Below are 17,443 nucleotides of genomic sequence, written 5' to 3'. Positions count from 1 at the left end.
GCGGAAAGCTGGAGAGGCATAAAATCGAATAAGAGAAATAATTTCCTGGGGATGTTGAGCAATAGCTAACACATCAGAATAGCCGATAATGGAGTCAAGATAATCGTAAGCTGATTCCTCTGGACGTTGATGACGTCTGATGTATTTGTTACTCAGCTGTTGTCTAATTTCATAAGGCAGAAAATAAGTATGTAAAACCGAGCGAAAATGAGCCCAATCATGAGAAGACTTCATATACTGGAGCCAAAAATTACTAAGATGACCAGAGGTTTTTGGATAAAGCAACGAAAGCAATTGGGAAAATGGAGCCAAGTCCGTCTGTAGAAATTTGCGAACTAAAAAAAGCCACTGTGTCAAAGTATCGGGATCAGTTGACTGAATGAGGGGTACCTGATCGAGACATTTAGTCAAAATATGGAAATTAAGTGGTTGATGTGAAGAAGGGGTGTGATGATATGGAGATTCATAAAAATATTGCTGAGAAGGGGATGGTGGTGGAGTGCGCAAATCGGGAGAATAATGCTGTGCTGGTTGAGTTTTATGGGGAGAAGGCGGAGGTGCTTGATTAAGTGGAAGTTTGGATTCGGCAGTAAAAAGAGAAAGATCAGGATAGAGAGGGGTGTTAGGTTGAGGCGGGGTTGGTAAAGGTTCAGAGGATGAACTAGAAGAAACAGTAGTAGTAAGAGTACTAGACGTGGAAGTAAGATCAGAATTACAAGGGAGAAAAGGATTATAAGACATATTAGTAAAAGGATTTGGATCCGAAAAATTGAAATAGGAATCAAACGAAATGTCTGAAGTGTCTGAAGTATAAGGAGAAAAATTATCAGAAAAATAAGCCATGTTGAAAGAGATGACAAAAAGAAAAGCAAAGTCTAGCGAGGAAAACCACTAAACCTCAGAAGAAAGAAACAAAAGAACTAAGGCAGTAACAGGGTGAAGATTTAGAGTGGTAGTAAACTGCGACTTTATACTCTGCTACCATGTGTAATAACCCCTCAATGGGGGTATATGCATATGTGAATATATTTATTCATAAATCCAGTCAAGGGAAATCCAAAGTATCGGCGACACCGAGTACTTACAAACAGTAGGGAATAAATTTACGCGATGAGAAAAATGCCAAATTGAGAATTGAGGCCGTGGTAAAAGGGCTTCTCCTAATAAACATTCCAGAGTAAGCGCAGATAGCGCAGTGGAAACTATGCTAGATAATTTTCAAAAAATATTAAAAGAAAACGGCAGGAGAAATAAGGGACATGACAGGTGAAAATTAGATGAGAAACCAAGATAAAAATTTGGAAATATATATATATTAGAAAAATCAAATCAAACTTTTACAATATTAGAAGAATAGAAGTCAGTACAAATACGGAATTTTCCCAACCAGAAATAATACAAATAGTTACATCAAGAGTAAAATATTCAAGAAAATGGAAGCAAATAAAAGAAGGGGCCAGGAGAGGAAAGGGATGGACAAAAAGGGGATGAATACAGTTTAAAGAAAAATGTTGAACAACGAGAATAAGAAAGAATGTTCGCAGTTACCAGATTGAAGTATACCAACATGAAGTCTACTAAGCAAAGTCTAATGTCATGTGAAAGTTGCCACCTCTTCAATTAACACCCGAAATAGGCACAAATAAAGATTGTCCTACTGGCTTAAGTCACTGTATACAATAATGAAACAGTCTCCAAGTGTACCAAAACATACATGGTGAAGCATTAACCACAAGTGTGTATAGGAGTCGCAGAGTTGCGGATATACCACACGCACATTTTGAAAGCAAACAGTCACTGGATAGTCAATAGAGGCTTTGAAATTGAAAATGCAAGTAAAATCTCGGCCTGGAAATGCACTGCTCCCAGTCAAAATTTGCAAATAAAATAGCTCCAAATGCAACACAGCATTATTTACAATAAGGACATTTTTAGTTTGTCATACCTCATCTTGAACCAAGTAGTTCTGCCCAAAAATGGAGAGTCCAGGGCACATGTCGCTAAAGACGGAGATGATGTTAAAGGTTCCTCCCTCCACACAGGCCAAAGTCCATCTCAACACATTCAGAGGAAGGCCGGGTATTTATAGTGTGGAATAATGAGACATATGTCTGGAATATTCCAGAAGTTAGTGGAGCATGCGTGACAAAGCGGACGATGTCACATGACGTCAGGCAGCGAAAGGGAGGTTAGTTTATCGTCGGTCGGAAAGGTGGATAAGGCAGAGTTCGTGCAAGGTATGATGTGTGCAAATCCACATAAGTATGTAAATTCCAGTTGAAGAGAAAATGCGGTGTGTATCCAGATGAAGGTAAGTCCATATTAATTGTAGAAAAAGGTTATGTGCGTGGCGAGGTTGATAACAGTAGTTGCCGGTGAGGTGAAGAGTCCGTTACAATGGTTTAATGTCACGTCAGGATAATAATGTAGTCTCATAGAATCCATCGCATATACGTTGAAAACATTTCTTAGCACACAAGGTAGTGGACCCCATACAACAAAAAACGCTAAAATAAGCAATTTCTTCATTTGTGCCGAAAGTTGAAGGGCTGTAGGACCCGTAAGGGTTTAGATTGTGAGTATTGGATAGCTCTTTGAAACTAAAAGAAACCGGGCGAGTTGGCCGTGCGCGTAGAGGCGCGCGGCTGTGAGCTTGCATCCGGGAGATAGTAGGTTCGAATCCCACTATCGGCAGCCCTGAAAATGGTTTTCCGTGGTTTCCCATTTTCACACCAGGCAAATGCTGGGGCTGTACCTTAATTAAGGCCACGGCCGCTTCCTTCCAACTCCTAGGTCTTTCCTATCCTATCGTCGCCATAAGACCTATCTGTGTCGGCGCGACGTAAAGCCCCTAGCAAAAAAAAAAAAACTAAAAGAAATCCGAACAGTACTTCTGGCCTAAATGGATTTCTGAAAAAGCAGACTAAAATCGCTTGTTTCTTTTGTCGTTTTCTTTTTTTATTCAAATCCAAGCCAAAGTGACTTATTTCCATAATTCTTTCTGTAATGTGTTTCTTGGTTCAATACCCTCTAGTGTTTTTTTAAAAAAAAACGTCCGCACCGCGCATTAGCGCTCGTAGTGGTAGAAAAAGGCAAACTGCTAATCTAATGAATTGGATAACAATGATTAAGAAAAGGATTGTAACTTTTAGTAATAAATAAAAAAATATATTCTCGTACTTTATTATATTTTATTCACCCAAAAATCGTAGCTCATATCCATTGGATGTTTTTAACATTAAGTTGCTTGCCTGGGAAAGAAATATCCGCACCCTGTTTGTTGCACACCATCCGGTCATTCGGCTGGAGTTAAGAGTACTTATCCACGCAAAGTCACTGCCAGACTGAGCGCATTGCATTTCATTACCTCAAACCTGTCTTGAATTCACCGTAGAGTTGAACATCGAACCATGGATAGCCTAGCGGGAGCTACGGAAACCTCTCCGTATTGATACGTTCTCATAGTTCACTGGGGAGGGAGAAGTGATTATTGGACATAAATTCCTCGTTAAGCGATATTAACGGCAGAGGGCAGTATCATATAATTGAATACATTAGACGGGGCAATGCAAATTAGTTACTATCCTCTTGGGGTAGATATGACTGACCTCACCGGCCAATACTTCGGTTATAGCTCAATCTGAGCAGCGTTGAATTGTGAATTAGAGCTTGTTAGTTACTATACGTTTTGTATTGGTATGTTTTGTATGTTCTTTTTAATGTTGCAAATGCAACATGCAACGCATGCAACGAAAAACGTAAAGTTAAGCAATTTCCTCAATTGTGCCGCAAGTTGAAGAGATAAAGGGCCCGAAACGGTTTCAAATTTTTTGTCTCGGATAGCTCTATCAAACTAAAAAGGTAAATTTTGAATATCACTTCCGGCCTAAATGCAGTTCCGGAAAAACACTCTAAAATCGCTTTCTTTCTGATTCAAATCCTAGCCAAATTTACTTATTACCATAATCTTTTCTGTAATGTGTTTATTGGTTCAATACCCTCAGGCGTATTTTGAGTTTTGAAAAATTTCCATACCGAATGTACTTATACGGGCTTAAGAAAAACTCTGCATTGACTCACATTAGTGCTCGTAGTGGTAGAAAAAGGCACACTGCTAATAAAATCGACCAGATAACGATGTTTAAGAAAAGGATTGTAACTTTTAACAATAAATAAAGAAATATATTCTCATACTTTATTATATTTTATTTACCTAAAATTCGTAGCTCATATCCCTAGGATGGTTTCAACATTTAGTTGATTGCCTGACTGTGGATTTCGCGCTGGTGGTATCATCTGTCATTTCATTTACTACTGATCTGCACATAGGGACATCGCCCAGGTGGGTGATTGTTTATCTAATATATTCTTAAATATCTGGCAACTGCAGTAAGTCCATTCGTATCGCCATTTAAAACGCCTGGAATGTACGCATAGCCGCTGAACGGTGTGGTTAGACAAGTTGCCGGCTTAACTCCTAGCCATGACAATGCAAGGACACCTGTGTTATTGCTTTTGTAGAGCGGGTTGTGGCCTCCCCAGGATGAATATTCCTGCTGTGTGGATTACATATAATTTCAAAGAAGTAGGAAATTTATCGTACATCTCCATTGGTAACTTATTGCAATCCATAATTCCTCTTTATATGAAAGAATACTTGCTCCAGTCAGTCCTCTTGAATTCCGGGTTTATCTTCATATTGTGATCTTGGCTGATTTTAAAAACTCCACTCAAGCTTATTCGTCTACAAATGTCATTTCGCGTCATCTCAGCAATGACAGCCGGGAACATACCGCTTATTCGAGCAGCTCGTCTCGTTACTCTCAAATCTTCCCACTTTTCACGAACAGTACTACGCTGGCGTTCGAACAGTGCCAAGTTCCGTAGCTGGAATGAGCCCGTCACAGACAGTGGTGAACATTGATCTGCCGTTTTTCGTAAAGTGTGCACACTCCACGTTCCTATCAGCGCCTGATAGTAGGGATGAGATAGCTGGAGTACTATAATGAACCAGTGTGTTACATATCATTAATTATCAGAACATGTATGAATAAGACGAATATTCGGGCAGGCTGTTCTACAATTCCGCAGCATTAATACTATCTGTCAGAGTTGAGTGGCAGCGGTAGGGACAAAGCTCATCACAACATTCAATGGCCAATGTAATGTTATTGTTGATTAATATTATGGGCTTTTGATGTTGCTATCCTTCATATTTAATGCTGCTTTCCTTTGGATCTTTTCAAGTTCTCGAATCAAGTAATCCCGGTGAAGGTTCCATACACTGGAACCATACCCTAGTTGGGATCCTACCAGAGACTTATATGCCCCCTCCTTTACATCCTTACTACAACCCCTAAATACCCTCCTGAGCATGTGGACAGATCTGTAGCCCTCATGTGCGACGTCGTTCACTTATTTTATATGCGCCTTCTTCTGCTAGAGGCTCAACGTTGCTTTAAAACATAACACGTTTTCGATAAGGCTGGAATAGAAATGATGGAGGACAGAGAAGGTAATGTCGATAGTAGCCCGTCAACTAACTCATTAAAGCCCAAATTAGTTACATCCATTTATTTATTTTTTGCTAGTCGTTCACTGTCTCACTGAAACATCGAAATGATTTTTTTTCACAAGTTGCTTTACGTCGCACCGTCACAGATAGATCTTATGGCGACGATGGGACAGGGAAGGGCTAGGAGTGGGAAGGAAGCAGCCGTGGTCTTAAACGAGATACATTCCCAGCATTTGCCTGGTGTGAAAACGGGAGAGACCAGGAAAATTTCGGGGCTGCCTATAGTGGGCTTCGAACCCACTATCTCCCGAATACTGGATACTGGCCGCACTTCAGCTATCGAACTTGGTCATCGAAAGTTTTCGGCGACGCAAGAATGGGAAAAGGCTAGGAATGGGAATGTAGCGGCCGTAACTAAAGTACAACCCCAGCATTTGCCTGCTGCAAATATGAAAAACCATGGAAAACTATCTTTAGGGCTGCCGACGGATGGATTGGAACCTACTGTCTCCCGGATGCAAGCTCACAGTTGGGAATATTGTGAGAGTAAATCGAGAGTGCAGGAAATCGGTGGAAGGCTACAGTGTCAGCGGCGACAATGTGAGTGTGGCCAGCGGTGAGTATAACAATTGCACCAGTGAACTGTTGAGGCACGCGATAAGAACATTCCGCAGAAGAAACTGGAGGATGGCTAAGCAGAGGAAAGGCGCGTAGACTGGTCTGGAAGTGGAAACTATGAGAATCTTCCGCGAAGGCAGTGAGAGTCAGACAGCCTTGAGTCTGTCGAGAGTGAGCGCGAGGCAGCTACACGTTAATCCGGAGTGCGTCAGCGAGGAAGAAGATGGTTTTGATTGCACGAAGTACTGCGAGTTGTAGAGTAAACTGCTCTAATGGCGGCACTGCGCTCTGAAAGTCCGTGCTGGAAAACAACAGTTTGGACGCGCCAAAAGACAGTATGTTCAGGTAGTTAGTGAGTACAAACTGCGTGAAGTGGGGAACTACAACGCGAGTGTGCTTGTACATAATTGTAAATAGAATATGAATAAATTCAATCGATATTAAAATACGCTATTTGTGGACCCTAACCACTCGCCATCATATTTCACCAAGGAAACTTCTATTTTTTTGTGATGTTATGTAAGTTACTTGATTAAGGAGATTGGGTCATCTGCAAATAATACACAAGACCTCTAGAGGAGTAAAATAAATGTTATTTAAAACTGTCCGGCTCATTGGGTGAATGATCAGCGTAGTGCTTTTCTGTTCAGAGTGTCCCGGGCTCGATTCCAAGCCAGGTTGGGGATTTTAAGCAAGAATGGTTCATTACCATGGCCCGGGGACTGTGTATTTTTTATTTTTTAAAATATTTTCTTCCTTCCATTTTTTATTATTTTAAATTTGAGACTTTTTAGTGATATATTTTTCTTATTTATCTAATTATTCTTTGTTTTCTTCTTGACTTTTCTGTTTAAGGACGATACACACACCCAGTCCCCGGACCAGTGGAAATAACCAATTAAGGTTAAAATCCCCGACCCGGCCGGGAATCGAAGCTAAGGCCACTTGAACCAAAGGCCTACACGCTAACCATTTAGCAATGGAGCTGGAAATGTATTTGTACTGTCCCCAACATTCTTACTACTCACACACCACATACAACACTAGCCTCCACTGCATTGACAGGCAGTATTCATGGCAGATGTCACCCACTCTCGTCGGAGGGTCTGCCTTGCATGGGCTTCACCAGGATAGGAATAGTCACACATTATTTAAAAACTAACTGTTGACGGAACAACTGCTCACATATTTATCGAGCCTTCAAGTTGTTCTCTGAGGCAAGTAGATGGACATGCGGCTGTCAGCGGTTTCTGGTGACATACTCGCTTCTAGTCACTCTGTGAACCTAAGCATTGTCGTAGATTTTGCGTCATTGCTGGTCTTGATTTGATCTCTTCCTTCCGGTATGAAAACCTAGTATCAGGTTAATATTCAAGAAGTGGACTAAAGACAGATCTCTCTCTACTAGTTTTGCTTATGATTTGGCATTGGAACTTCATAAATGTTGTGTCAATTTGTTCTGGATCTAACTTGCTGCTCCCTTGTTCTCGATGTTCTGCCTCTCGTATGATCTTCCTTAAAGGCATCTGCGTTACCTCCTTCACCTGATCTATCCTTCTGCTTGGCCTGTTATCATTGACTATTCCCTGTACTATAGCTTTTTCTAAGTTGTCCCTCACCGAGCGTTTGGCTGCGTGGCTTGTGCCAAGTAGCTGTCAGCTTGCAGTCGGGAGATGGTGGGTTCGATCACCACTGTTGGCAACCCTGAGGATCGTTTGTAATGGTTTCCAATTTTCACACCAGGCAAATGCTGGGGCTGTACCTTAATTAGGGCCACGGTGACTTCCCTCCCACTCCCAGCCCTTTCATATCCCATCGTACATATCTGTGTCGGTGAAATGTAAACCAAATTGAAAAGAACTGTTGGCCCCCTGCCGCTTGTGATGTAGCCGAAAAGATGCAATATCTTCTGGTAGTATGGTAAGAAAGCCGGTCTCCTCAAGCCTAGCTCATTCGTGATTCACAAATTCGTACTTCTCTGTGTGCATGATACTCCTCGCCAGCACCACATTTCAAAGGCGTCAATATGCTGATGTTCTCGATGGAAACACGAGAGTCTGTACCAACCGGATATTCGTGTTTCTAAACATTCCTTTATCACCCCAGACGATTTTCAGCTTTCCCATTGCACAGCGCTCAAGAGCTGCTTTTGATTTCTTGTTTACAGCCACTCTCACAGTGCGTAAACTGAGCCTAGCTAAGTATATTCGTATACAATGTCAAGATCCGCCAAGAGACCACTGATTGTGATCACCACGGTCAATTACTATCACTTTTGTCTTTTCCAGGTTTATATACAAACCAAAAGTCTGACTTTCTTTCCAACAAGATCGCAGATATACAGACAGGTATATAAGGCACAGTCAAATGAAAACCGAACACCCGCTACAACGTGACCATGGAATGGTTTTATTCAAAAGAAATTACCAAAAGCGTTAATACGTTTATCCCACTGGGGAGACGAGATGATCAGTTCCAGTTTTGTAGGAAGAGGTGGGTCGCTGATGGACCCAAAACCGCACCTACTCTTGCATTTTCTCGTCCGAATGAAACCGATGTCCACGAATGTCTTTCTTCAAATTGCCAAAAATGTGAAAATCACAAAGTGAAAGGTTCGGGATGTACGAAGGATGTTTTAAGTGTTTCCGAACCAAATCGCTGAAGCGCAGCCTTCGCTAGATCGGAAGTATGGGGGCGAATATTATCATGCAACTGGACGACTCCGTCCGACAGGATTCCAAGGCATTTTGCATTTATGGCGCGTCACAACATCTGCAAAGTGTCGTCATAGAGTTTCGCCACCAGAAAACACACCACACTTGTCTGACCTTCTTTGCTTGTCGACATTTCTACAGCTGGACGAACACGAACACACTAGACGAGTCCGCGCACCAACTAAGACATAACCCAACAACTTCATGTACCAGCGAGTTGTCACTATACAGTTCTCCTACCACAGCGATGACAATTTCCATACGTAACAGCAGTGTTGTCACCTTTCGCGTGGAATGTGGTGTTATCGCGGGTGTTCGGTTGTCATATGACTACCCCTTATTCAAAGCTCTTGAACGTTACCAGGTCGATTTCCATAGAGCAACGCTCTATTGAGTTGGTTATCTAGCCGACGGACATACAAAAATTAATTTGAACACGGCGTAGGCTAATATTTGTCCTGACTAGTATAAAGCCTCTCGTACGGTCCTGCCGGCCTCGGCACCGGTCGAAGTGGAGATGTGACGATGGATGGTGAAGGGACCCGATCCCTAGTGAAGGCACGCCCGGCCAGGTGAGAGCCCGTGCTCGGCGCCCTATGAAATTTTAGTTGGCGGCCACTCGGTCGGCCAACGGAGCAAAGCAAGTCTGTGTCCCGCAGGCCGCACTCGTCGGCGGCGGGCTACGACGCTCGGTTTCGGCTCTCGAGCCAGCCAGCTCCCTGGTTGATCCTGCCAGCAGTCATATGCTTGTCTCAAAGATTAAGCTATGCATGTCTCAGTGCAAGCCAAATTAAGGTGAAACCGCGAATGGCTCATTAAATCAGTTATGGTTCCTTAGATTGTACCACTTTACTTGGATAACTGTGGTAATTCTAGAGCTAATACATGCAAACAGAGTCCCGACCAGAAGTGGAAGGGACGCTTTTATTAGATCAAAATCAATCGGTCGGCTCGTCCGGTCCGTTTGCCTTGGTGAGTCTGAAAAACTTTGGGCTGATCGCACGGTCCTCGTACCGGCGACGCATCTTTCAAATGTCTGCCTTATCAACTGTCGATGGTAGGTTCTACGCCTACCATGGTTGTAACAGGTAACGGGGAATCAGGGTTCGATTCCGGAGAGGGAGCCTGAGAAACGGCTACCACATCCAAGGAAGGCAGCAGGCGCGCAAATTACCCACTCCCGGCACGGGGAGGTAGTGACGATAAATAACGATACGGGACTCATCCGAGGCCCCGTAATCGGAATGAGTACACTTTAAATCCTTAAACGAGTATCCATTGGAGGGCAAGTCTGGTGCCAGCAGCCGCGGTAATTCCAGCTCCAAAGGATTTAAAGTGTACTCATTCCGATTACGGGGCCTCGGATGAGTCCCGTATCGTTATTTATCGTCACTACCTCCCCGTGCCGGGAGTGGGTAATTTGCGCGCCTGCTGCCTTCCTTGGATGTGGTAGCCGTTTCTCAGGCTCCCTCTCCGGAATCGAACCCTGATTCCCCGTTACCCGTTACAACCATGGTAGGCGCAAAACCTACCATCGACAGTTGATAAGGCAGACATTTGAAAGATGCGTCGCTGGTACGAGGACCGTGCGATCAGCCCAAAGTTTTTCAGACTCACCAAGGCAAACGGACCGGACGAGCCGACCGATTGATTTTGATCTAATAAAAGCGTCCCTTCCACTTCTGGTCGGGACTCTGTTTGCATGTATTAGCTCTAGAATTACCACAGTTATGCAAGTAAGGCCATATCGCAGGATATTATTGTCCGACTTGTTGGCTGAATGGTCAGCGTCCTGGCCTTCAGTTCAGAGGGTCCCGGGTTCGGTTCCTGGCCGGGTCGGGGATTTTAACCTGCATTGGTTAATTCCATTGGCTCGGGGGCTGGGTGTTTGTGCTGTCCCCAACATCCCTGCTCCTAAAACACCACACACAACAGTATCCTCCACTACAATAACACGCAGTTACCTTTACATGGCAGATGCCGCCCACCCTCATCGGAGGGTCTGCCTTACAAGAGCTGCACTCGGCTAAAAATAGCCACACGAAATTATTATTATTAGATGAAAGTAAATATAAAATGTACAAATTAGCATCGATTTCTATAATTAACACAATGTAATAATAATAATGTATTTTACGTGCCATTAATTTTTTGTGGTTTCCGCAGGCGCCGAGGTGACAGTTGTGCAGCAAGAGTCCCCCTACATGCTGGTAAGTCATTATTACTCTCTTCAGGAAGCACAAATGATAATACTTCTTCATGGGATTATTATTTCGGTAATGTATACGGAAATATATAAGGGGGAAATATGATCTATTTAACCATCAACCTCCGGAATACGCGGGCTGTCAACAAAGGAAAAAGTGTACAATATTCCAATGAAAAATGTAAATGGCACAAAGTTGAGAACTAACATAAGTTATCAGTAGGTTGATCAAAGGCAGGCTAAACATCGATAATGTGTATTATAAATGACGTTCGCAGGTTGTACGTGTGATATTTCACTATTCCAATTGATCCGCGTATTATATGGCGAGGTCCGAAACCCTGTCCTTTGGTAAACTGAACCGTTTCTAGAATTTGATGAAGAAGGCTGGCACAGTACGACGAGCTCCAAGCATTAGCCCTGTTACCTCGATCTCATCAGGTGGTATGCCCTTTTGTAGTAAGATATCGTTGGGCTGTAATGTCACCTTTCTTGGTGTTTATTTCTTCAGGCCAGCCAAGATGATGATCAAACCTGATAATCGTGTGTATCGTGTAGCCTTGCTTCTTCTTCTTTTCAACCATGTCTGTTCTCCTGGAACTGTGGCATCGTTCTGAGTGCAGTGACGTTGGTTGTCGTTCAAATAGCGTTGCACCAATCATTGCAGGAAAGGCCTTCGTGATATTTTATCTTGCTGTTGGTAGGTGTACTGTATATTCATTGTATAAATCCACTCCAATACCTTTATGGGATCATGCAGATAATGTAGACCGAATTACCATTTTACGTTATCTAAGTTCTTGACGAGTTTTCCTTGGATCGAGAAGGCCATTTCGCGGATTGGTAACATGGTTAACATTGGTAACGTTCAGGGAACGCAGTCATGCTGTTGTTACAACAGATGCGGACCATTTAGCGACTAAAGAGTTATTGGCAGATTTAATTAACCATTAATGTGTTGAATTGAAGCTTCCTACGATGTTTTGAAAAGTCCAAGACCTTAGCACTTTTTATCAGTGTATAAGTCGTCGTTGGAGATGTCAGTTAGGTTGCAGTCATTTTCTTTTCGTGTGCTTGTAATTATTTTATCGGCGTCTTTTAGGAACGTAATTGTATTGTTATCTTAGCCAGTTCAGCAGTTTGAAATGAGTAAATAACAGTGGGGCAGATTATTATATTCAGTATGACGAATTTTTGATCAGATTTAAGCAGCGGTGAAGAGGTGAGTGAGTATAATTTGCTGTGTAGTGTAGATAGTGTAGAAAGTAATTGTTTGACTGAAAGATACGCCAATGATAGCTTCACCCTGTTTGATCGTTTGAATTTCGTAATTCGCGTCTTTGACCAAAGTACCTTCAATTAATTTTCCATTCTTAAAAAAATAGCGAAGTCTGACTGAATTTTAGCTTCTATCTAACACTGAGCTGCACATGTTGGTTAACATGTTGACGTAATCGGTCCAGTTCATCGAGGTCGATCAAAAGTGAATAAATTTAGAGCATTGCTGAGACTATGAAAAGCGAATAGTCACCGTACTGGTCTGTCGACCTTTCTCCTTGTTTGGTGGAAAATTAATTTAATCACCTTCAAATATTACTGACCTCATCCTGGATTTAAGCCTCTCGCCTTGGAATACTAGGCCAAAAAGTACTAGACCGTGGCACTGAGATTCGATTAGGACATTTTTCTTCATGCAGTTCTTAATTTGGTATTTGTTTAACGTCGAATTGTTTCGTATATTTTCTCGGCGACAATGGGATAGCAATGATATCGTACTGGCCATTGCCTAAATTAGAGTAGGCCACTGTCCTGGAATTCTGTCTGTGTTGAAATAGGAAACTGAAAACTAAGTTCAGATGGGTTTCAAATCTATCATCTTCCGATTGCAAGCTTACAAGACGAACTGTACCGCGTAGTGGGTGGGGACATTTTGTCTTTTATGTAAACGTTATCAATGTTCTCTAAATATATGTATGGAATAGAGAGTATGATAGTATTCCAGACTTGGCGAATTGTACCAATGGATACATTTCGAGACTGTTAACTATTAATAAGAGAATTCTTAACATTATATCTGTTTTGGCCTGTGTTTTAAGTCCCGACCCCGTGCAGCTAGGCAACTTGTTATATTCTTCTGCGAAGATGTAGCTCCCGTGCTTTTAGTCAAGACTCGGCTGCCTTTACAGGTGACTCTTATTTGGGAAGTATATGCTAAGCAATTACCAGAATATAAACTAATTTCGATATTCCGCTTTATGTCAGTGCCCAACTTTGGTGTTAACAATAACCCTTTTTAGTTATAAAAGTCTTGATGCAGACGCTTTGATTAGATACCTACACGGATGCGAATATCCCCGAAGTCAGTGTCTTGGCGGATGTAAATTGTGTGGCAGTGGGGATAGTTTGTAAATAATTAAGTTTATTAAATTTCACTCAGGTATACCCCAGAAATCTCGACAAGTCAGTCTTTCTTATATTTTATGCAGTTACTTTTGTTTGTGGTGAGGTCGCACTTGACATTGGTATGAATGAATGATTGTCTTCGCCTTTTTAGCATTTTATATACAGCCTCACAAGAGATAAATATATGAAATTCTCGTGCACTGGCCGTTCAAACGTAACTGGTGTAATGCCTGCAATGGTGAAGTACCTCTTTTGGCCAAGTGTTCGATGGAAGATTGATTTCGAAGTCTTCTTGGCTTCCTGTGTGACAGATGAAGACAATGTGGCGAGCATTGCTTTATTACACGTATTTCTTCGTCGATGTATATAAAAGACGTCCATGTTAATAGAAGATACCTCAGAATGTTGTTCTAAAGTTCTGAAACAATGTCTCATCTTAGCTTATAATACGGTGGGGTTTTAGGTTTTAAAACTATTTCGTGTCGGGCTGAGTGGCTCAGATGGTTAAGGCGCTGGCCTTCTGACTCCAACTTGGCAGGTTCGATCCTCGCTCAGTCCGGTTGTATTTGAAGGTGCTCAAATACGTCAGCCTCGTGTCGGTAGATTTACTGGCACGTAAAGGAACTCCTGCAGGACTAAATTCCGGCACCTCGGCGTCTCAGAAAACCGTAAAAGAGTAGTTAGTGGGACGTAAAACAAATAATATTTATTTATTTAGTAAAACTATTTCGTTCGTTGCTAGCCTATTGCATACTGTTAACAGATCTATTCGTTTCAATACCTTGGCTGTAATATAGTTAAATAGTTGCAATATCCGCGGATAATCATTCGCGGATGCCGATTCGGGTGCGGATGAAGGAAGTGTGGATGCGGAGCGGATGCGGATAATAAAATGTGTGTATCCGCGCAGGGCCCTATATACTATCCTCAGAAGTAAACCACAACTGTCCTAATTATGCTGAAAGTTTTTAATTAACTTTTTGTTGTTATATTGATGACAAGGTGCTCTCGTTTTTGACCAGATGACTCGCTATGCCCGACTGTACAAGTCATCCAGAATGAACGTCAAATCTTCCGGAATAGGCAAAACATAGCACGGCGTAAGTGTTGGATAAAGCAGCAGGTCATTTAACAATCATGAACACCTAACTATTGAATACGTGTTTTGAATAATTCATGCATTATCTTCTTTTAAACTGGTTTACATTATTTGACAGACTGTTATTGGGCAACTGTATAATGATTTTATCGTTTCAATTTGGTATATCACATAATTGATTATCGCGCTGAATTATTATTATTATTATTATTATTATTATTATTATTATTATTATTATTATTATTATTATTATTATTGAAAACGGATAACACTAGCATGCCACGAAGGCGGCTGAAGTTTTGTGGGAACCTTTCGAGAATGTACAACGGCAGGCTTACGAAGAACATCTTCTCACTCATCCAAAGGTACAAGACTGGAAGCATGTGACTCAATGAAGTAAAAAAGGACTTAGCTTCCACTGAGATTTCTGATACTGATGCCTCAGACAACCATAAATTTTGTAAATTGGTAAATTCGTGGTCTCTCCTACGAAAAGATGTTAAATTTCGCAAACCTCTTTCATTGGAAAGAAAGGAATAATAATAATAATAATAATAATAATAATAATAATAATAATAATAATAATAATAATAATAATAATAATAATAATAATAATAATAATAATAATAATAATAATAATAAGCGTTGGATGACGAAATTCGAATGCCAAAATGAACTTCTGTCCTCAACTGTATTGGGAGTGCGATGTGCCTATGCTACGATTTCCATTCACAAAGTCTCAGGTTCAATTTCAGAGCGGAAAATATCTTTTAAATGTCACACGAGATGTTTCTGGAAGTTTCCAGAAGCATATCTTCCGCATTATTTGAAGGTATCACAAGACATTTGAATACTAGTCGGTGTCTCAAAACAGTGCCCAGTGTGGACACATAACATACTCCTGTCGAATAACACCAACGGGTCGGTTCAATTCTTAAAATCCTGCATCCTCGTACAATCAATGGAGAGATGAATATTGGCTGAACGAGTTAGTTAGCTAACGATTTAAAAACGTAGCTATTAACTTGCATTCGGGAGATAGTGGGTTCGAATCCAACTGTCAGCAACCAAGAACTTTTTCTGTGGTTTCCAATTTTCACACATTAATTAAGGCCACGGTCCCTTCCTTCGTACTCCTAGCCCTTTCCTATCCAATCATTGCACAATGTGGTCCGACTCGTTGGCTGAATGGTCAGCGTACTGGCCTTCGGTTCAGAGGGTCTCGGGCTCCATTCCCGGCCGGGTCGGGGATTTTAACCTTCATTCGTTAATTCCATTGGCCCGGGGGCTGGGTGTTTGTGCTGTCCCCAACATCCCTGCAACTCACACACCACACATAACACTATCCTCCACCACAATAACACGCAGTTACCTACACATGGCAGATGCCGCCGACCCTCATCGGAGGGTCTGCCTTACAAGGGCTGCACTCGGCTAAAAATAGCCACACTAAATTATTATTATTATTATTATTATTATTATTATTATTATTATTATTGCACAATGTGCACTTTTCGCGATTTAACTGAACAAAAATCACGTTTCGACTTCTTTACTTCGACCAAAATGTGTACAGAATTATGTTGTTGACTGAATAAGCAATGCTAGGATACGTGGCTTTTGAGTCTTAGTCAGATATTTGGTGTCATTAGGTGGCATAAGCGAACCCCAAAGGATTCGCTCGCTCCTAGAATGGTAAACATCAGATCATTTCTCGTAGAGTATTAGTTTTACAAATTTTTCCTATGTAGGTATATTTGTTTAGTCCTCAACCGGATGGCTGGTTGTATCCTCAACAGCTCCACCATCAGCTGTCATAGATGGCCTAGGCATCACTGAAGGGGCGCACTAGGGAAATGAGGAGCGAGGTAGTTTCCCGTTGCTTTCCTCACTGAGTGAGAAGTTGCTATTACATAGCAGTCTTTCAAGCTCACTGAAATGCATGCACCATCCGACCCTGTGAGCAACATTTTCACACCATTCATTACAGGGACTGGCTGAATAAGGAATGGCATTATTAACATCGCTCATACCTCAGTCACTTTCATATTGTCAAAGCCAAGGAAGAGACTGAGACAGGTCAATGAAAGTAAAAAAAATTGTTCTAGCCCATACCTGAAGACATAGTGCACTGTAAACACTAGGTCCCGCCAGCAAAACTAAATGGACTTCTTCTAGCGCAAAATATCGACGATTTGTTATTAAGCTGACAAATGGATACGTTTTTCTTTCGATGTCGGTACTAGAATGGAAATCAATATGATAAATTGACTTTGTTAAAGCAAATATATGGAAATCTCGGTATTTTTTACGACCTCCCGTGCCTATACTTTGCAGGTATATCTCAAGTCAAGCATTTGATACTACTTGCGATATCAAAGACCTTGTAACTATTACAAAATTGTGGGACACGTGAAAGGAGGGAGTCCAATTAAAAGTGGGTGGGAGACAAGTAGCAGATGAAGCTGTGAAAATCCCTCCCGACAAAACCCGGGGTGGCTATGAACGTACAGGGTTGAAGTATTCCTTTCAGGTCTGACAAGAAACATTGCTGGTGAGGTCCTCTCCACCGTTAATGGGTTGAGTTGATTATAGGGAGATGGTAATGAGAGGCACGGGGTAGAACACCTCACATACACGGTGTGCACGAATATCGTGGCCTGATATCAAGACGATTGGAATATTACGACTATAATACAGGGCATTTGACATAGATATTCACTTTTACTTACGGGTCGAGTTTCTACTATTTATCGAGCGAGTTAGCCATGCGCTTAGGGGTGGGCATCTGTGAGCTTGCATCGGGATATAGTGTGTTCGAATCCCACTGCCGGCAGCCCTGAACATGGTTTTCCGTGCTTTCCCATTATTACACGAGCAAATGCTGG

The 17,443-nt window shown here is 41.8% G+C and overlaps 1 long non-coding RNA gene across 2 annotated transcripts in view; it reads left to right on the top strand.

Moving 5' to 3' along the window:
• LOC136874924 (uncharacterized) overlaps window positions 1-17,443 on the top strand; it is a 638,399-nt gene that overhangs the window by 499,263 nt on the left and 121,693 nt on the right. For both annotated transcript variants that reach the window (XR_010860319.2, XR_010860318.2), the window contains exon 5: window positions 11,014-11,057. This is a non-coding gene — a long non-coding RNA (uncharacterized lncRNA). The remainder of the gene's footprint in view (window positions 1-11,013; window positions 11,058-17,443) is intronic.

The sequence above is a fragment of the Anabrus simplex genome, chromosome 5 (assembly GCF_040414725.1).
Source record: "Anabrus simplex isolate iqAnaSimp1 chromosome 5, ASM4041472v1, whole genome shotgun sequence".
Classification (NCBI taxonomy): Eukaryota; Metazoa; Arthropoda; class Insecta; order Orthoptera; family Tettigoniidae; genus Anabrus; species Anabrus simplex.
Note: the sequence above shows the minus strand (reverse complement) of the source record. Positions and strands in the feature narration are given on the sequence as shown.